This window comes from Amblyomma mixtum, chromosome 1, assembly GCF_055824585.1.
Source record: "Amblyomma mixtum isolate Tamu chromosome 1, ASM5582458v1, whole genome shotgun sequence".
NCBI classification, from domain to species: domain Eukaryota; kingdom Metazoa; phylum Arthropoda; class Arachnida; order Ixodida; family Ixodidae; genus Amblyomma; species Amblyomma mixtum.
Window position 1 is genome coordinate 276,493,537 of NC_143012.1, and position 21,106 is coordinate 276,514,642.

Below are 21,106 nucleotides of genomic sequence, written 5' to 3' on the forward strand. Positions count from 1 at the left end.
CAGGCAGTGTTTGACTTATCTGCTCAAATCCAGACAGGTCTTTGTACTCTGCATATTAATGCGACAAGAATGCATGCGACAATGGGCTCTAGGCATTTTCACTCTGTACACTGTCTGCTCAGAGAATTTCCATGTTAGCGAGACGTGATTGCGTTGAAAATGTTTTGTCTTTAGAAATATTGTCGATAATTTGAGTCCATAATAACGGGGCCTGTACCAACGAGGCATGACGGTATGAATAACATTATGGCTAATTTTTTTAGTTGTGATGATGACACAAGCAACTGATTTCTGTGTTATTTTGCTATGTGACTCAAGAAGTAAATTGTCTTAGCAAATTATGTAAACTGATTAAAACAACGTGTTGTATGGCACAGCAGCTTGGTGGTTGAAGAATAACAGTCAGCTTTACCGGACTAACCGCAGATTATAGAATGAGCCCTGTGAAGCTGGTAAACCTACACTAGGAATAAAGACGACAGGAAACACTACCACTGCCCAGGATAGTAATTATTGCTCTGTCGTCCTCGTCCCTTAACACTGTTTCAATATGGCGTCTTGCCACCAGTTAACCTGAAAGTACACTCGGATGAAGTCTGTGAAACTGACAGAAGGCAACAAGACAGGAAGCAGTGTGTTCATATATCTAGCGCATGCTGTGCACACAGTTTCCCGCCTCATCGTAGCTTTTATTGCGAAAGTAATACTGCTAGCACTTTTCTGCCGTCGGTGGAGGTCGTTCCTTCGCTCCGGCGCAGGTGCGGCACACGACCACGTGACAGCGTGACATCACGACCAGAGGAGAGCAGGGGCCCCAATTCGTCTGTTCGGCCGTAGTCGTTCCTTCGCTCGGCGCACGACCACGTGACAGCGTGACGTCACGACCAGAGGCGAGCAGGGGCCCCAACTCTTCTGTTCGGCCGTAGTCGTTACTTCGCTCGGCGCACGACCACGTGACAGCGTGACGTCATGACCAGAGGAGAGCAGGGGCCCCAACTCGTCTGTTCGGCCGTAGTCGTTCCTTCGCTCGGCGCGGCGGCTACCACGTAACGGCCTCCTCGGCCCGCCGCGTGAGGTCGCTCGCTAGGAGAGGATAAACGAAGCGCCTCCGCTTAGTCATGTCTGAGGAGTTGTACAAGGCGTCGCTGGAGCGACGTGCAGCGCGCAAACGCCGGCGCCGTGCCGCGGAGACATGAAGAAAGGCAAGAGCGGTTGGCTAAGCAACGCGCCTATGCCGCAGAATGACGAGACCGGCGGCGTTCTCCAAGTTCAGTGAGCGAGAGTAGTTTCATGGACTCTGGATGCCGAAGAATCGTCTATGAGTAGTGCATAGAGCGATATAATGACGACTATGTAATTCCCAGTGTTCAGACCAAGAGTCACTACTTTACGGACCACCAAAGCGTGTTCATTGGAATAAACAAACAGTAGAAGCCATGTTGTGTCCAGAGTAAATCCTTTAGTTGCACAAAAGGCGGAGCCATGCCAAACCACCAGCAGAGCCAAGCGCAGCCAGGAAGCTATTGCTTTCGCAATCACTCAGGCTTAACCAGAGCTAAGCCACAGCTAATTTTAGCTCCCGTTGTCGGCAGTGTGGTGACGTCACGCGGAGACCGAGAGCCAACATCCGGGCACTGAATTCCACACAGCCGGGGCCTGAAACGAGAGCATCCAGGCACCGTACGAGATTTAACGAGAGACTCTAAACCCTCCTACAGGACCGGCATACAACCGCCAGTAGCTTCGCGCCGAACGGGTGGTGGCGTTCCTCCCTTTCTGTATGGTGCGGTTCGGGTATCCACCGAGATGACAGAGAATTACTGCGCCATTTTCTTTCCTCAAAAAACATTGCGTTCAAAGGGCAAAGCATCGCGCCAAACGTGTTGTGGCGTTCATCTCTTCCTTTACGGTGCGGTTCGGGTGTCCACCGCGATGACAGAGAATTACTACGCCGTTTCCTTTCCTCAAAAAGCCTTGCGTTAAAAGAGTAAGGCATCGCGCCGAACTGGTGGTGGCGTTCCTCCCTTCCTGTACGGTGCGGTTCGGGTGTCCACCCAGATGACAGAGGGTTACTGCGCTATTTCCATTCCTCAAAAAGCGTTGCGTTCAAAGGGCAAGGCATCGCGCCGAACGGGTAGTGGCGTTCCTACCTTCCTGTACGGTGCGGTTCGGGTGTCCACCGAGATGACAGAGAATTACTGCGTAATTTCCTTTCCTCAAAAAGCGTCGCGTTCAAAGGGCAAAGCATCACGCCGAACGGGTGGTGGCGTACCGTGGACTGCCTGGCAGCGCTACAACACGCTGTCGCGTTCCACTCCTAAAGGCGAAGCTTAAGCGTCATTAATTAGCAGTTAATTAGTATTAGTCATTAAGCTAAGCTAATTCCGCTAAGCTAATTCCGGCGTTCATTGATGCGCTCTGACATAGACAGCGTTGTAGACTGTGATTTGGAGGAAAGGAAAGGTGCCTTACCAGCTCTGTGGTTTAGCAGACACCTCAATAGCACTTCAGGCTAATACCGGCGTTCCATGCAGCACTCAGGCTCTCGCCTTTCACTACTTTAGTCGCTAAAGTTGCTCGTAATTTGCTTTCGCAACCTTCCGGGCTTAACCAAGCTAAGCATCTGCCAATTTTTTCATATTTCGTTTACTGAAGCCTTAAGAGCCCGTGGGGATTACATAAGGCGGGGGCAAGAACAGTGTGTAACATCATATATAAGCCCCTGTATCATCATATCTTGGCCCCCTGTATGCGTCTTACCAGTCATCACACAGCACCTATGACCCTATTTGTGCCATTGGCATGTTCTCTAAGTCATAAAACACATTTCGCACTCTAACCCTGCTAGTTTTTTCTGGCCCAATAAGTTGTTTCATACAAACAAGCAAGCTTTAAGAAAGCATTTTTGCGATAGACACCTTGCTCTCGTTCTTCACGACATACACTTGCACTTTGACTGCAACATCGTCGAAAAAAAAACGTCTTAAGTAGGTGCCATTTAATGCGATAAACTTCTATAGCGCAAGATATCTGAGTGTTTCGCTACAAACACATACCTGTACAGCCGCACGCAATCAGACGGGAAGCACTGCCCGGCGCACCGATTGGGACGCTGGAAAGGTCCGGCTCGCCCGCAAGCAGCGAAGTGATCGCACACCACCTTTATAGCCCACGCCCGCTTGCGGACGAAAATGTCCGACTCTCACGCGTGCGGATACGGTCGAAAACGATCGTACGACGGCATTTAGCGGACAGCTTGGCAAAAAAACTGGAATAAAGTGGCTTCAATTTACCCTCATTCGGCTAGCAAAGCAACCCCAGTGGAATCGCGCAGTTAGAACAGATTAATAGTGTGTTCAGTGGATAATAAGATCAACTACAATGGCAAATATCTCGCTGCAAAGTGCATCCTATTAGTACTTTGTATAATCGACTGTGTAGCTTCTTTGGCGTCAGCTTATCTGGCTATAACGATCAATGTGTATTTCACAGATGTGAGCAGATCTTGAAGTTTCTAGAAGGGGCATCGAAGTAGATAGTTCAGCGCGTCTCGTCCTCTTTTCGTCCGTCGACTGCCAGCGCTGCATATTTGAGTGAATCGACTACTACACACGCACCAAAAACCAAGCATGCATGTATTTCGATGAGCCACTAGCTCTTCCGAGCATCACAGTACACGGTCATCATTTTAGTGAAGCTCGAACCTACTAGATACGGGACTAAAATACCATGAAGTATCGGAAGCGTAAAATTACGGAATATTTATGGCGCCTTTTATTTGGCCGGAATAAAAGCCTGTACAGTTGCGGAAAAGCGCAGTGGGTGCATGCGCAATGTCTTGATGCTCGCTCCGAGGACATTTCGTCCTTACGCAACTTTCTGTGACTTCTTCGTGCCCCCACCTACAGAATAAGAACAACATTTATCATCGCATGCCTGAATGCGCAGCTAAGAGCAAGGGCTTAGTTAAATAGCGTCGCAGTATGAAAGTCCAAGCACCACGACTTGAGCAAGTGGCCGTCACTTGTGCCCTACAGCTATCCATGTGACAGCGTAGTGCAGCAACAAGACAGAGGGGAGGCACTATTCTGTAAATGTAGTACGTGCACTGACTTTTTTCTCTCTCACTCCTTTATGTTTCTCAGTAGACGCCATTCGTATTCCGTTTCATTTTGGCTGGCCGGATGTGTCACGCATATATATTTTTTTGTCCTCTTGTCAAAATGAGCTAGTCTACCGAAACTCAGACGCGCCTCGTTTTGCAAAGCTTCCGAGAAAAATGAAAGGGCGCGCTTTCATAACGCGTGTATACGCACCGCGCAGGCGAGAAGGGGAAAGAAACGGCAGGGCCGGTTTATACGTTTCCGAGTTTTCAGAGGAAGGAGGCGGCCTTCCCCGGCAAGTCCATAAGCGCGTGTACCGCGCCAGCGCGGAGATCCAAACAGCGTCGGCCAGAGCAGCGAGGCAGAAAAGTAAAAAAAGGCTGCGTGGCGTGGTACGTATAGCGCCGAGGGTATACGAGAGCGGCCACCACGCAGTCGATTGCCCATTAGACGCAGCAGGAAGGCGCGGATGAGATAAAACGTCACTTTGAAGGGGAAGAAACAACACAAAAGAGATCAAGCCGGCCGCCTGGTCCGGCGCAGTGGCGCGCGCACATGAATTGTTCCCAGACTGCGATGCTGCTTTGCGGCTTCAGCGAACGCGCTGGCCGTGTCGGCTCATTCTGCGAGCGAGGCGCGTGAAACGTGGTCCGAATGCCCGCATGTATCGTACCACGCCACGCGTGTATGTGCGTAAAGCTCACATTGGAAACTGCAACGGCTTTGCGCCGGTGATGTGCACTGCAAAGCATCAACTTGAGGATTTGGGAAATAAAAATATTTAATAGCGATTTCACGACCGGTGACGCAGCAAATCGGCGCTAGCTTGGCATGCGATAGGTATCAAGCATTGGAAGATGCAACCCGCGTGGGATGCCCGGGAGCTAATTTGGTTTTGGTATGGGATAAAACTTTCTCTGCTGTGATGGTTTTCTCCCCAAGTTCTATTGGTCACCACACAAACACGTTGCTGAGTTAGACACGACCGCGCATTTAACGTCACTGAACTAAGACACGTGAAAGAAAGCGAAACAAGCGCCCATAAACCAATGTCCCTCACTCAAGGTCCAGGACGAAGCGACGGCTTCCAGTGCTACTTTGATGGACACCCATGCAAATGTGACCCCTCCGGATGGCAGCCACACCGTCACAAACGCCGGCCAAGGCGAATAATGTTTAATCCGTCGTACCATGCAAGGATACGTCAAGGACTTGAAGAATTACAGACCGATCAGCTTACTGTCCGATGCCTACAAGGTATTTACTAAGGTAATCGCTAATAGTCAGGACAACCTTAGCCTTCAATCAACCAAATGATCAGGCAGGCTTTCGTAAAGGATACTCGACAATAGACCATATTCACACTATCAATCAGGTGATAGAGAAATGCGCAGAATATAACCAACCCCTATATATAGCCTTCATTGATTTCGAGAAAGCATTTGACTCAGTTGACACCTCAGCTGTCATGCAGGCATTGCGGAATCATGGTGTGATTGATTGATTGATTGATTGATTGATTGATTGATTGATTGATTGATTGATTGATTGATTGATTGATTGATTGATTGATTGATTGATTGATTGATTGATTGATTGATTGATTGATTGATTGATTGATTGATTGATTGATTGATTGATTGATTGATTGATTGATTGATTGATTGATTGATTGATTGATTGATTGATTGATTGATTGATTGATTGATTGATTGATTGATTGATTGATTGATTGATTGATTGATTGATTGATTGATTGATTGATTGGCTGGCTGGCTGGCTGGCTGGCTGGCTGGCTGGCTGGCTGGCTGGCTGGCTGGCTGATTGGGGCCGTCGTTTCAGCCCTGGACTGCAATACAATTTAACCTCGTTATAACTGCAGGTTAAACTTTTTGGTTTATTTTCTTTACCGAGAGCGTAAGGGCCCCGTTCTGCACAAAAATCGGCGTCGTCGTTGCCGTCATCGTTCGTGTTGTTAGCTAAAAATCCAGATTGGTCGGAATAGTGGCTATTACTAGAGGCTCCCAAAGATGGCGCCAGCCACACCAGCAACGCATCGGATCTTCAGCGATCGGAGCAACCACGAGCACTGCGCGCGCCGTCTTGCTCCTCACCCGCTTATAAACAAGCAGCAGACAATGACTCACGTTCTTAGCGTCGCCTCTCAAGCTGCTACTGTGAGCAGTACCCGTCACTGTAGCCCCTGAGCCTTCGGTTGCGTACGAGCCAGACACGCTGGCCACATAGGCACGTTCGTAAGGTTCGGCTAAAGCGGGGCTTGATATGTGCGCAGTGTAGTCCTTCACATAATGATTGTGATTGTAAAAGAGGAAACGGTTTCCGTATCTGTGTGGGCTAGACGAACCACTCTAGCGTCATAATCTTAAAGGCGCAGCTTAAGCGTCAACCCCCAATTTTTAATTCTTGAAAGTTCGGCGGACTTTTATCGATGCTTATTTCAGAACGCGCTTCGTTTTTCTTTCACGATATTATACTTGACAAATTAATTACTGACTTTTTTCGGTGATTTATGTGGCAATCCTTTGTCCTCGTAAGTTGCTTACTATATCTCAATGTTTTTATCATCCTCAACAGTTTATTTAATAGTAATTGGCGAGAACATGGTAGTACTTGGGCCGGTGCTTGCAGAAGTAATTGCTTCCATCGTTAAAAATACAATGAAAGTTAGGCAAGATAGCTGGTAGACGAAAAAGCAAGTGGAAGTTCACTTCTAAGAACCAGATTGATAAGTAACCAGTAGGTTGTCGTGCTGCGTTCGAGTGGGCGGGGCATCACGTGGTCTGCGTCTTGACAGAAGCAATGGAGCAGCCGCTCAGTTGTAGTGGTAAACAGAACATGACACTTTTTCGGGACGCCCATGCACGTTTTAATGTCACTGTCCAACATGCTGTCGATAAATCTACTTCGCCGAGCGCCTAGCTAGCAGGAGGCAAGGAGGTGGTGCTTCTCAGTCTGCAGAAGCGTGTTAGCTAGCTGAGCAATACCTCAAATCGCACAACTGCGCTTCTTATTTAACAATATACCCCTCCGCATCTCGTCCCTGACTTCCCTACTTAGTTATTTTCAATTCCGACTGAGTGTAACTCGTACTCTACAACAAGTCAGCAATGTCTTGCATTCCAAGAATAATTGAACTTTTACGTGAAAACCGAATTTATAAAACTGAACTATGCCTATTTTAATCGTCCTTTCTTTTTTGTTTACATCGCAAAGTCCAACCCTCTGTTATAACGAATTCGAAGGGTCCCCGAGAGTTGTTCTTTATAGACGTTGCTTTTCAATACATTGGTAACTGCTTCTGCATCCTAAAGATATCAGAGGTGGAAAACTTCCTTGCACATCTGAACTCCTTCGAGCCCTCTGTCCAGTTCACAATGAAATGACAAAAGAAATACGCCTTGCCATTCCTTGACGTCCTTACAAGAAGGCAAGCGGGAGGCCTAAAGCGCCACTTAAATAAGGATGAGTTTCAGTAACAGGCGTTGGTGAGGCACCTTGTCAAATGCCTGCGCAAACTCTGAAAGTAATCCATCGGCATGTAGATTATGGTCATGATTAGAAGGCAGGTCGTAAGTGGAGATTGCCAGTTGGGTTTCGCAGGAGAACCCCCTACGAAGCACTTGCAGAGCCGGATAATGGAATTTGCTTGGATGTAGAAAATTTGTGATATGGCAACAGGTTACATGTTCAATGATTCTGCAAAGCACGCTGGTTAAGAAAATGGGACGGTAATTTAGCAGATTCCTTTTTACCTGAAATGTGAGCCAGAATGACCCTTCCCCAACTTCCAGTCGTCCGGTAAGGTTCCAGTCGAGAGCGATTTCGCAAACAATAATGAGAGATTTACGGCGGAAATGCGTTCGGTGTTTTCATTCATTCATTCATTCATTCATTCATTCATTCATTCATTCATTCATTCATTCATTCATTCATTCATTCATTCATTCATTCAATCAATCAATCAATCGCCTTTATTTCCTTTGAGAAGGAGGAGCACGGGACTAAAAGCTCGGAGAGCTTGACGAGGTCCCGACCCCTTAAGGCCGTTGTACGATCGCTTTTGAGCGGATCCGCCAGGCAGGCGGACTGGCGGACCGAACGACCAGACAATAGGCATTCGCCCCGTTCGGCAGGCGAAAGGAAAGTTGGTGAACTTCAACTTTGGGGCGGACGAGCGAACCGCCCGGCGACCGAATTGCAGCGATTGGCTGCTTTTTACGTGACGTAGGCATCCGCTCCTGCCGGGCAAGATGGCCGTCCGTCGACTGAACTGGGGAGCGAGGCATAGGTCGTGGCTGTAGTGGTGGCACCCATAGAGTTTCTTACTATTACCTAGAGGGAAAGCTGGCGGCGCTGCACTTCAGCCACCGTGGACGCTCAAAGCATCATGGGGCGGTGAGCTACTTGTTGCGAGACAGTCGTAGTTTTTCGAGAACACGGAGTGGCACTACTAAGACATTTCATTCCGAAAACGCTGTTCGTGTGTGCGCAGACGACTTTCGCGCGAACGCAGTGTGCAAAACCCATAGTAATAAAAACGCGACGACACACGACGCCAATAAAAGGTTTCACTTTTCCGAAATGCTATTAAAAAACCTTTTGAAGTATTTAAGCAACTAAGTTTTTTTTTAAAACATATTTCCTTTTAAAAACGCGCCTTTTAATTGCGAAATATTAGTTTTTATAGTGTTCACTACTTGGCCAATAGGAGAGCGAGTCGTCTTTATTTTGGGCAAACTTTGCACTTAAATGCTTTTCTGCTCGTTTGTTGCAATCATTAGACAAGATTTTCAATGTTAGGACGTTTGTAGTTATCAAAAAACTTTATTTCTTGATTATTTTTTGGCCAAAAGTTGCAGTTCCGCAACAAGTAGCTCACCGCCCCATGATGCTTTGAGCGCCCATGGTGGCTGAAGTGGTCTCGAGGGGTCGCCATGCAAACTCCCATAGACGGGCTGCCAGCTTTCCCTCTAGGTAATAGTAAGAAACTCTATGGGTGGCACCTATGCCGCGAGGCATACTATATTGGCCACATGTTGATATTACGAGTGTTCAGAGCGACTGCGAACTTCTCCGCGTGCAGCAGCGGCGAGCAGCGACAGTTTCTCGAGTTGAAATCGACGCTGATGTAGTTGACAGAGCGCCTCTTCAAACCGACGCAAGACCTACGCGTTGGCTGTGTCACGAAGTGTTTATATGGAGCTGTTTGTGGTTGCTGCAAGCGTTCCTAATTCCTGCGAGGATCATCACGCACAGCGGCGAACAACAGCTGCTCACGGTGAACTTTTGTGCGTGCATGAGCTGCGTAGCACAGTGACTAGTGTCCGCGTAGTGAAAGTGATTGCGATCGAAGCGAGTGCTTTTACGTCAAGGCAGTGAAATGTGCGCCTTCGAGAGCTCACTACGCACGCCGTGCTTTCCGAATGCTGAAATTAACGTGGCGTTGTGCAGCTAGTCGCATTCGTTTCGATGGTGGCAGTGATCGCGACCGAACCGTGCACATGACGTTGTTGCTGGCTACGCATTCGTTACCATTTTGTTCGCGATTCGTGTTGGCACTGTGCTTGAGAATTGCCGTGTGTGCGACGCGAGCTTGGCTGCACGGCCGTAGGACTGTTTTGCGGCGACAACAGCGATGTCGCCATCCTTTGCTTTGGTGCTCCATTCAGTACGTTTTGTGATGATGGGTGCTCGGTTTACGACTCGCCTGAGAAACTGTGTAACCTGTGTGAAAACATCGGTGCAGTGCAAATGTATCTTCGGGAGCGTCATTTATTTTTATTTTCTGCCGGCTGTGCGCACATTTGCCTGCAATAAACATATCGGCGTGATGAATGGGTGACTGAACACTTCCGCTAGCCATTTCGGTTTAGGTTGTAACAACATGGTATTCCGAGATTACAAACAAGAATCATTGCCGCTTTTGAATCACGACTGATTGACAGTGTACAAATCTCTAATATGTGCCAACTCATAAGTCTGTTTTTCATGAGCATTTCAATTGATGTAGTGCAGAAAAAAAAAAGTGTGGCAGCAGCTTATGCAATCAACACTGACCACAGAGCAAGTTGAGCATAACGAGTCTTGATGAAAAAGAAGAAAAAAAATATTGAGAAAACCTTTGCCATTGCTTTTTTTTCTGTTTTTGCTTAGCAGTGTTAAGTCAATATTGACAAATATTGACAATCCTCCAGTTTTAACCAGAGTTTTATACCCCTGCCACACGACAAATTTAATGTCATTCTCATCGAATGACATTTGTTCGACTTAATGTCATTTTTTCTGCGCGCTGCTACACGGCAAAAACTAAGTCATTTGCAAATGATGGCGATTGCGATGGAAAGAGAGTACAGTGAGTACAGTATTCATGATATTGTTCACAGCGCAACAAGAACGGGAAAAACGAAAGACGATGAAGTAACTTCATCGTCTCGTTTTTCCCGTTCTTGTTGCGCTGTGAACAATATCATGAATACTTACCAACTCGCCCAGATTTCTGCTTTGCTGAGTGAGTACAGCATACAAAAATTTCGATGTATGCTTCAATACGTTGCAAAAAGTATTGCTTTGCTAATGGAAACCGATTCTAAAATCTTCATCCTCATTTTAATCAACGTATTTAGATAGGCGCGCTGTGCGAGGGATCTAAAAACGTTGATTTCAATAACGTGTTGATCACTGCTATCCACCACAAGTCCAAGCCAAGCCAAACCTCAGCCAGCGGCGGCAGGCAAATGGCGGACGTCATATTGTGAAATGCTCTCTATGGTGAAATTAGACAGTATTAGCTGTGCGTCCGCAAAAGCTTTGCGCATGCTACGGGCGCACCTTGCACGCACTGCCGCCCGTCCTCACACCAGTTTTGGTAGGGAGCACGGTGGTTGGGTGTGACTAGCGTAGCGCGCGAGAAGCATAACATACTGTGGCGCCATCTAGACGATAGCAAGTCAAACCTCCTGAACTGAGTGCCGAAAAAACGTTTTTCTCTTTTATTAACGGCAGTAATGAATGCAATCGAAGGCTTTGTTTTTTTTAATGTAAATCAATTGGATGAAATGAAAATGTAGATTCTAGTGCAAAGTTGGATAAATACTTCGCTCTGGGTCGTTGCTATGACGACAGTATACGCCGTACATAGTTAAGCCTAGCATCAAGAAATTCTGAAATTTATCTCAAAAGCGACTGATATTTTAAACCTATATTGTTACGGATGGATGAGAATGCACAAAATAAAAGCGAATACAACCGTTTAGAGCAAGCTATCGCGTCGAAAAATGCAGCGGCGACGCAGTATTCGGTCCGAAGCGGGCGAGCTGGGCGTCGCCATGTTGTGAATGTTAACCACGCAAGGCTGGTAGCGAGAGTGAGTTTTATTTTTTTCCAGTTCTATTTGGCATTTTTATATACATGAATGAACGACAGCACAATCGTAGGGACGCGGAAATATTACAGTGCTTGTGACGTTTTTGTAATCGTGTTTTTCGGTGTATATTCTCACCAAGTCTCTGGTGTCGAGGGAACACATTAGCTCGGACGTCGCAGGCGAATGTGTTCAGGGAACTCATTCGATACCTAATGTCGTTTTCATCGAATGACATTAGATTTTCTCGTGTGGCAGCAAACTAATGTCGTTTTGAACGAATGTCATTCGATGGGAATGACATTAAATTTGCCGTGTGGCAGGGGTATTAAACCACTGCCAATTTTTTAATCTCTTATGATTGTGTGAAAACCGCGGTTTTTGGCGGTTTCCTCAAAAACTGATAGAGGGAATGCATTTGTTCGCTAGTTCTCTTGCCTTGTTTTACAGGAACCGAATATGTTCACGAAATACACGAAATAGCGTACACGAACCGGACATGTAGTCCTGGCACTCGCTCCACAAGGTCTTCGGCAGCGCGTATTCGCTTCTGAGTCTAGAAGGCGAGTTTTGAAGAAATAATGTCGTCGACAACAGTGATATGCACTCGAAAAAATTTAGCTCCGTTTACTAGGTTTCCTAGGCGCTGAAGCCAGTACAAGCCGGAGTAAAATAGTGCGCGGCGGAGGTGTCTCTCGGGGTACTTATTTTCGCCGAGATTATGCGTTTTTGTTGGTTTCGCCGCACAGCTTACAAGCCCGCAGGGCACAACACTCCACCCCCCGACTCAAAAGTGATTTGGAGAATGCGAAAAGGCTTTGATGATGGCAGCCTTCTGCGAAATTGCTTCGCGCTTTAGTTCCCACCATTTAGTTTAGTTTAGCTTAGTTTATTTTATTTTATTTTAGTTTAGTTTAGTTCAGTTTAGTTAAGTTTAGTTTAGTTAAGTTTCTCATTACCATTACCACGCATCGGTGAAGTCCTGGCCAAGAAAAAGCAGGTGACTTGTTAATGAACCATACTTTGCTAATTAAGTGCCGCTGCACGACATACCTTTCAAGAATTAGTTACAAAATGTAATAATAAACAATAAAAGCTTACGAGACGCTTCGGAGACCCGCAGAGGCCAAGGGGCGTAGTCAAGGGTGAAGTGAAATTCTATCCACTGAAACGTTTTAATAGGCTCGCTATTCAATAAAAAAAAGCAGAAAAGTTGTTCAGTGCTGAGGTTCCTAAGCAGCGAAACAGTTGTAAAATCCTGGAGGTTTGTTGAAATGAAATTAAAAGAGCTCAAACTATCGGCTGCCGAGTAGTATGAAACAAAATATGAAGAAGTACATGACAGATAACTTGCGTTCACCAGTGTGTGTACACGTTTAGCGACGTCTTTCTTCTGGTCAATACAGCAAAAGGCAACAGCGCCACATGCTTACAATTCAGCAAATCAGTGGTGATTCTGCATATAGTCTTTTCTCGTGGCGATTCTTTGCCTTCATGCAAGAGAAGCACAGTGGCCAGAGACTGCGAGGAGCAATTCTAATATTCACACACACACACACACACACACACACACACACACACACACACACACACACACACATATATGTGTGCCAGAAAACACCTATGTGTGTGTGTGCGTGTGCGTGTGCGTGTGCGTGTGCGTGTGTGTGTGTGTGTGTGTGTGTGTGTGTGTGTGTGTGTGTGTGTGTGTGTGTGTGTGTGTGTGTGTGTGTGTGTGTGTGTGTGTGTGTGTGTGTGTGTGTCGGCGCGGTGGCTCAGTGGCTATGGTGCTTGGCTGTGGCCCGAAAGACGCGGGTTCGACCCCGGCCGCGGCGGCTGAATTTCTTTGGTGGAGAAATTCGAGGCCCGTGTACTGTGCGATGTCAGTGCACGTTAAAAAACCCTAGGTGGTCGAAATTTCCGGAGCCCTCCACTACGGCGTCTCTCATAGCCTTAGTCGCTTTGGGACGTTAAACCCCATAAACCAACCAACCAACCATATATATATATATATATATATATATATATATATATATATATATATATATATATATATATATATATATATATATATATATATATATATATATATATATATATATACAGATGAGTTCTTATAAGAACTCATCTTGGCTTGATGTTTTCGGAGATGCAGAAAGCTTTTGCTCCTTAGCTCTTTGGCGTTCAGAGTTCGTCCATCCCTCGCAATAGCTCCATGTAAGTGCTTTCGTTGCCTTCTCTCGCATTTAGTCGCAACGTGCTCGCCACTACGTACCGCGAAAAGCTCACAGTCTTGAAAAATGCCTTCCAACGAGCAGTTCGCATTCGAAGCAAGCAACGCATTTTGGTTTGGTTTGGTTTGGTTTGGTGTTTATTTTCTTTCAAAATGAAAGGGGAAGCCAAAGCAAAAGGCGATAGGCGTGGCAAGGCCTTGGCTCCCTGATACAGGCGGCAGCACACACCTTTAGTGCCTATGCAGGACGAACAATGATACCAAATAATATAACAACAATATGACACAAGCAAGCATGAATTGAGTACATCAATGATAACAAATAATATAACAATATGAATAAACAAGCATGAAATGAATACATTAATGACACCATATTATATAACAACAATATGACACAAACAAGCATGAATTGAATACATCACATGATACCTCAATCAGAAGATACAAATAAAGTGGCAGTACATATACCTGTTGAGTGAAGAAAGTAATGCATATGCATCAGTAACACATTTTATGCCGCAGGACGTTTTCATGGAAGCAAAGACTGTAATCAAAAACATATATTATAGCGAGTATAGGCCACAAAACTATACATGATTCTCTTCCAAATATTTTTATATATTTTTTTTTAAATACCTTAGTTCATGACAAGAATTTCCGTTCTAGTGAAGTTTGGTTGATGACAAATGGCACCTGGAAAGTTAATTTCTGTTTCCCGTAGTTAGTCCGAGTGATGGGCACAAGCTTTTTCCGTGTTCTCAGATGGTAAGTTATGGCAGGCCTGTCAGGTAGAGTGGCATACAATCTGTTATGGTGAATATGCTGCAGTAAACGAAAATAATAAATTTGTTGTACTGGTAGAATAGCATGTTTTTTGTATAAGGGTTCTGTACGTAAATCTCGCAGTCTCCCATAATAGCTTTCAATGGCTCTTAGAGATTTTTTTTGTAGAACAAGCAACCTATTAAAGTTACCAAATCCAGTGGTTCCCGAAACAAGAGTACAGTATGATATTTTGGAATGAAAAAGAGCATAATGCAATGAAATTTTGAGCCAAGTGGGTATTAAGTTAGTAACTTTATAAAGACATCCTACAGTTTTACTGAGATCTTTCACTAAATTTAAAACATGCACACTCCATGAAAGGCTTTCATTGAACCAAACACCTAGAAATTTGTGGTTGGAGACTTGTGTTACGATATTGTTTATGATTTTATATTATGATATTATGATTTTGCTTTCCACCTCTGCGATCTCGGTCAGAATCATTGTCCAAAATATCTGGTAACGTTGTTTTTAAAGGCGGATTGAACGCAAGTTAAAGATCTATTCATGTATTCCTTGAAAGCTTGAATCAATACATAATAGACTGGATACAAACGCATTTCTATGCAGCATCTTTGTAGTTTTATATTTTTCTACGCTTTCTACACATTCTTGGGTTCATATAAGTCTCGGCTCACTCGGGGAACCCTGGTAACGAAGCGGCACACATGAAAACTCGAGTATTCGTCAGCCGAGCAGAAGACGCGGTAGTCACTGAGTGCTTCTCGAAGGACGGCCTAGTATCATATCATGACATCACTAGTCATTTTAAACTAGAAAATAGGATCTTCCCCCTTCTAGATAAGGAGCAGGAGACCACCTAGAGGCAACTCCAGATGCGATCCTTCACGACTCCTTACTTACTATCAAAATTCTATCCCGGTGATCACGACCCGGAATAGCCACTTACGATCACATACTATGGAACTGTAAAGAGGAGCCGCCATTGGAATCTCTAATTTAAGTTCCTACTCTGGAGCGATTAGAGGCCGTGGTGGTCAGCTTAGACCTGGGCGGTCAAACCAGGGCCATTTAATGGGCTACTCAGGTCGCTCTCAGCCGTGGACTGATAGCCACCTAGCACGAGTCATCTGCATTTTGCCTTTTCTGACGATATAAATGTTTTGCAACCAATCAGTTCTACACATTCTTGCATTCCCGTCGCAACACGCAAATTCGTGCTGATGGCTTCGCGAATTAATCACAGTCTAAAGCCTTTTCTCCAGAACGCGGCACGAGGAGAAGAAAAGGTGGGAACAACTTTCAAATAAAGTAAATAAAGAACGCGAGGCATTGCACGCAGGAAAGTGCTGAGCAAGGAGACAAGGCCCGAAGACCGTGGCGAGCCCGAGTAGTTCGTAAGCAGGTGAAAACCATTACGAATGATTAACAAAGGGTAGCATTTCTTCTTGTTCACGTGACTGAGGCCCGGCTAACTAAATGATCGGCGTACTCTGTAATCTAGAAATTGGACGCTGTTCCCCCCATGCGTTGATCAATGTTCCTCACGAAGATGGAAGTGTCAACAAAATCAGACCCACTACCGCAAGAGCAACAGTGGCCTGATAAATGCGTCTTTGGTGGCCCGTTTCATCAGTGTAGAATGAAGCTTGTTTGTCAAGTTCATCGGCGCTGTAATAAAATGTAATGTATTGGCCAAACACGCCACTATGTCAATGTCCGTTTGAAAGACCGTTTCAATTTTTTCAAATGTGGGCCAAACTGTCGTTTATCAAGTGTCTGTTGTTTTTATGATTGCGCTTCGAAGTTTGCTGATACTTCCATCCTAGTGGCATCGATCAACGCACTGGTGAAATGGCTGAAGCTTTCCTGGTTGTAAAGCATGCCATTGCTTTTTTGTTTCTTTTAGCAAAGGATGCATCCCTTTTCTATCATTCTTAATCTGTTCCATCTCCTCATGCACACCGTGTGCTAGCAGTCAGGTCTTCTGACTTGCTTATTTGCTTGGTTTGCCTTTTTCTGTGTGGAATTCGTTAAGTTTGTTAAAAAACATATCTGTTAAAAGACAGCGTCTATGTCGACCCCACTTTATTATTTGTGTTTTCACACCGGAAAAGCATAATTAAATGTTCTTTTGTAAAGACAGCTGTGTAGTGCGCAGCCCTGTAGTGTGAGAGGAGCCAACATCACCTGGTGTCCAGATGGCGTTGGACGACCGCTCACGCATGTGGAAACCACGGGCTGTGAGTACTTCAGCAATCGACTAGTCTGTTATCGAAACGCCAGCAGAATCGCAGAAGTACGCTGCTTAGAACGCGGAGTGACAAATGAAATCGCTTCAGGGCGCAGGCATAAGATCATGTTTGATGTGCCCGGATAACCAGCTGTGTCAGTATTCAGAGGTCGTGGGTTCGGATCCCACCGGCGGCATGTGGTTGTTTTTCTTCTGCTTTTCTAATCAATTAGCTTTAAGCGATAACATATTCCGTAATGTTCTAAATTGATCAACACCACAAAATAAATAAATCAATTAGAAAAAAATCCCCTGTGCCCTTTGGTTTCTGTGGCTGTTGGCTTCTTTCATATGTATCAGTAAGAGTGATATATCAGCAAAAAATTGGCAGTGGTGTAGCTCTGGTTAAACCTGGAGGATTACGAAAGCAACGAGGAGAGAGAGGGAGGCGATGGAGAGCAACGTTTTTAGATCCCTTTCAGTTTGCAAGCTCCCCCGGGCCGCGCCCAAGAAAGCGGCCCCCGTCCGCTTCCACTCACCACGCGGCGCTGCTGTCGCTGTCGGCCCGGAGCCTCCGGAGCGCTCGCGCTTGGCAGTTGCTGTGACAGCCTGTTCTCATCCGCGATAACCTTGGGAGCGAACACGTCGAACTCAAATTTCCTGTACTTTTGGAGCTGTCACGTTGAAAATTCAGTCTCATGGTTAAAGAACTGTTTCGCCTGGCTAGTAAGGGTGAGATAAAGAGCAGGCTGATGCCAGTTCCCAAAAAACCATTCGTTTGCATTGCGCTTTATCGCATCGCGTTTGCGACGTTTAGCGCTGATGATATGCGTATCTTGGACTAAAGCTATCAATATTTCTTCAGGAGAATGCACGAAACATTAATGAAAGGTTAAAACTAGCGATGTTCCGCTTCTAGATCAGTCACAAAATTCCGCGCTATGTTATCAACGAAGCACCGCACATACGAGCAGCATTTTGCACGTTCTTTAGAATGCCAATTTCAGTGAACACAAGCATAAATGCAGACACACTTAACTGGATGCAGGGAGGGAATAACTATAGAAGAGCTTTTTGTTTGCAATGATCGCACAGCCGGGAGCAGCGTCCTGCACTTTCATTTTTAGAATGTTAATTTCATTGAACAGAGACAAGCATTAAATGCAGACACTAAGTCGGAAGCACGGAGGGAATGGCTACAGAAGGCGAGTTTTTTTATTTGCAATGACAACCTTTTCTCTGTTCTCCAGCCGAATGTTCACGTCTCTCGCATAGAAGTGCATGCGTGTCACTGTGACAAAATGCAGCACTTGGCATGTAAAAGTGGCCATATGCTTTGCACATCCAAGCCGAGCATGGTTTTGCGATTCCAGCTCGTCTAGCACCTCCCAAAAAACGTCCACAAAAACGGGACCTTCTTTCAAAGAAATCGAGATTCCTTTGTTTACAATGTTCGTAAGCTCTAGCATCTTTTTGGTGGGATGCTTTAAGCACCCTTGCTTGAAGCTTTTGTATACTGTAAGATAAGCTTCACTGCCAACAAATGGCGCAGGAGAGCTGATATCTTCGATGCTGATATCTGCTGGCTGCTCCAAATCACGCGGCGGCGACGATGGCGTAGACGCGAAGGGCCACGCTGGTCGGGCAAACAGCGTGGCGAGCGCCACCGCGCGGCAGGAAACGGAAAGGCGACAATCCGTGCACCGCAGCTTTCAAACTGAAAGGGATCTAAAAACGTTGATGGAGAGCACGCGGCAGCGGTGGCGGCCCCGGCACGCTAGCTATGCGCCGCTACTGCGCATGCGCAACTGGCGATCGCGGCGGCGGCACCTCGGAGTCACCCGCGCAGGGACGGCGGCGGCGCGCCAGCTGTGCGCCGTGTGACGTCACTGCTCCTGGCGCATGCGCAGTATGGCCTTTCGTCAGCTCCGCGAAATGGCTCGGCGACTCGCGTAGTGTTGCTTTCGCAACAAAAACAGTGAGGTACAAAGAGCACAACAACTTATGTATCTAGCTTTTAGGCTGCGTCGTTCTTCAACTACAGGTTAACACACGCCGGAGTTCGCTGGCGGCGCTAGAAGACGCGAAATTTGTTGCTTCATATGCAGGAACTAGAGATACGTTGTACAAATAATAATTTGGGGAAATTCTTAAGAAATTATCAAGATAGCAACGAGCCTATAACAGACCCTATCAACGTTACATAAATATGCATGAAACCTATGCATAATGAGCGGTTCAATATTCTGAGCAAGAAATTACATTCCGTAATTAATGAAAGCCTAAGCAGCATGCCACAGCGCACGTGCGTTCGTGCGTTCGTGCGCAGTAATATACCTTTGAACGCAGGAACACGTCTTGTGGCAAAGCGCGGTTGCACAATTCGCTCATGGCCGTTTTGATACTCTTTTCGTCATTGCACTGCGCTAGGAACGTGGACACTAAAGAGACAACGTTGCCACTGTGATATTGATTTTCGTCTGCGTGCTTCTTGACTCTCGAGATGTAGACGAGCGCACTTCCTGCAGAGACGTCGGATGGATCCTCAAAAGACACTCGTGTACTTTGAGCAGCTTGCTGCTGTCGTTGTTTTCTTTATACGCTAGTCTATCCAAACCGTTCGGCTTTCTATATTTTTGAAGTTTTAAAGTCATATTTTCCGCCCTGAAATGCTAAGAAGACCCTTTTGAAGAATACGCTTCCTGCTGTCGGCGCACTCCATTAGGCTTTCTGTCTTTGCAAACAAAGGCGGAATAAGGAACTCCATTGAAGTCGCTTCTGCTTCCGGGTCTCTGATGGCGTACGCTGAGCCCCACTGTGTCATGCTGATTTCGAACGCACGGTCACTGATGTCTCAGCGCTGCACTGAAAACATGCACTGAGTGCTCCTGGAGACGCGCAAAAATCACCAGCCTCCGCCTGTCCGAGAATAAAATCCGGAATTTCCAAGTAATCAGGAAAAAAAAATGTACACTTTTTCGATGGCACGAGATTTTCGCATCCTGTGCGCCAGAGACGGCACCTATTCAAGGAAGGGGAGGGGACGGTCTCACGTCGCTTTCAGTAGTGCCCTCCCTCCCACCCACCTTATCGATACAAAGCCCCTTGAGCTCCTTCCGGAAAAAAAAAATTCGCTTGGCTACGTACCTGCCCCTGAGTACCGTTTTGAAACTCATACCTGAATTTCTGTTTCAAGCAAAAGATAAAAAAAACTGCCACCGGGTGGGCGACGCTTGAATTTTTGTGTTTGTTGCGACGTAAAATGCGTGCTCTGGTTCGCACCGTATATATATATATATATATATATATATATATATATATATATATAAGCCAACAGCCACAGAAACCAAGGGGCACAGGGGATTTTTAATTTATTTATTTATTTTGTGGCGTTGATCAATTTATAATATTACTGAATATGTTATCGCTTAAAGCTAATTGATTAGAAAAGCAGAAGAAAAAACAACCACATGCCGCCGGTGGGATCCGAACCCACGACCTCCGAATTACGCGTCCGGTGCTCTACCACTGACCTACGGCGACGAGGGTTTGGATCCCACCGGCGGCATGTGGTTGTTTTTCTTCTGCTTTTCTAATCAATTAGCTTTAAGCGATAACATATTTAGTAATATTATAAATTGATCAACACCACAAAATAAATAAATAAATTAAAAACAATCATACATCCTAATCACGATCAGATCAGATGATTATATAATTCTACATGCAATATACATATGCACAAGCTGCGAGAAATAAATAAATTGAAATTCGAATCCAAATTTCTTAGAAATACATGGTCTGTTCTGAAAGTAGTAGGACTCATTTTTTAAAACAAAATTTATTCAAGAGAATAGTACAAACGATTACAATTTTTCAAGGTAGCACCCTTCCGCACCTACACGCTGCTGCCAATGAGTTTTACAGTTTTCGTACGCCTCCAGGAACGCCTGGACCGGAATGCTGTTTAGCTCCCTCGTCACGGCCTGTTGAACCACCTCTACCGATCCGTGATGTTTCCCCTTGAACGTCGATTTTATTCCCGGGAATAGAAAAAAGTCTGGCGGGGCCAAGTCGAGACTATAGGGGGCTGAGGCAGCGTTGCCGCCTTGTGCTGGGCAAAAAATCGGGGTCCTCATTCACATGATGAAGAAGATCCACCGGTTGGCCTTTCCTCCTCTGACAACACTCCCGGCACCAACTTCGCGCACGCTTTCTTCTTGGATAAGTTTTCTGTCACGATCTCAAAACTTGGGTTTGAGGAATGCTCAAGTAATCAGCAATCATTCTGATACTCATTCTGCGATCATTGTTAAGTAAATGTTTCACTCGCTACACATTTTCGTTGGTCTTGCTGGTCGAAGGGC

At 45.8% G+C, this 21,106-nt stretch overlaps 1 protein-coding gene across 2 annotated transcripts in view; it reads right to left on the reverse strand.

Annotated features, from left to right (window-relative positions):
• Gycalpha99B (guanylate cyclase 1 soluble subunit alpha 2) overlaps window positions 1-21,106 on the reverse strand; it is a 198,036-nt gene that overhangs the window by 165,415 nt on the left and 11,515 nt on the right. The window contains exon 1 of one of the 2 annotated variants that reach the window (XM_089566076.1): window positions 3,057-3,124. The exons of the other annotated variant lie outside the window; for it this stretch is intronic. The gene's annotated coding sequence lies outside the window, so the exon portion shown is untranslated. Of the gene's footprint in view, window positions 1-3,056; window positions 3,125-21,106 lie in introns of those variants that run through there. 2 annotated transcript variants of the gene reach the window in all.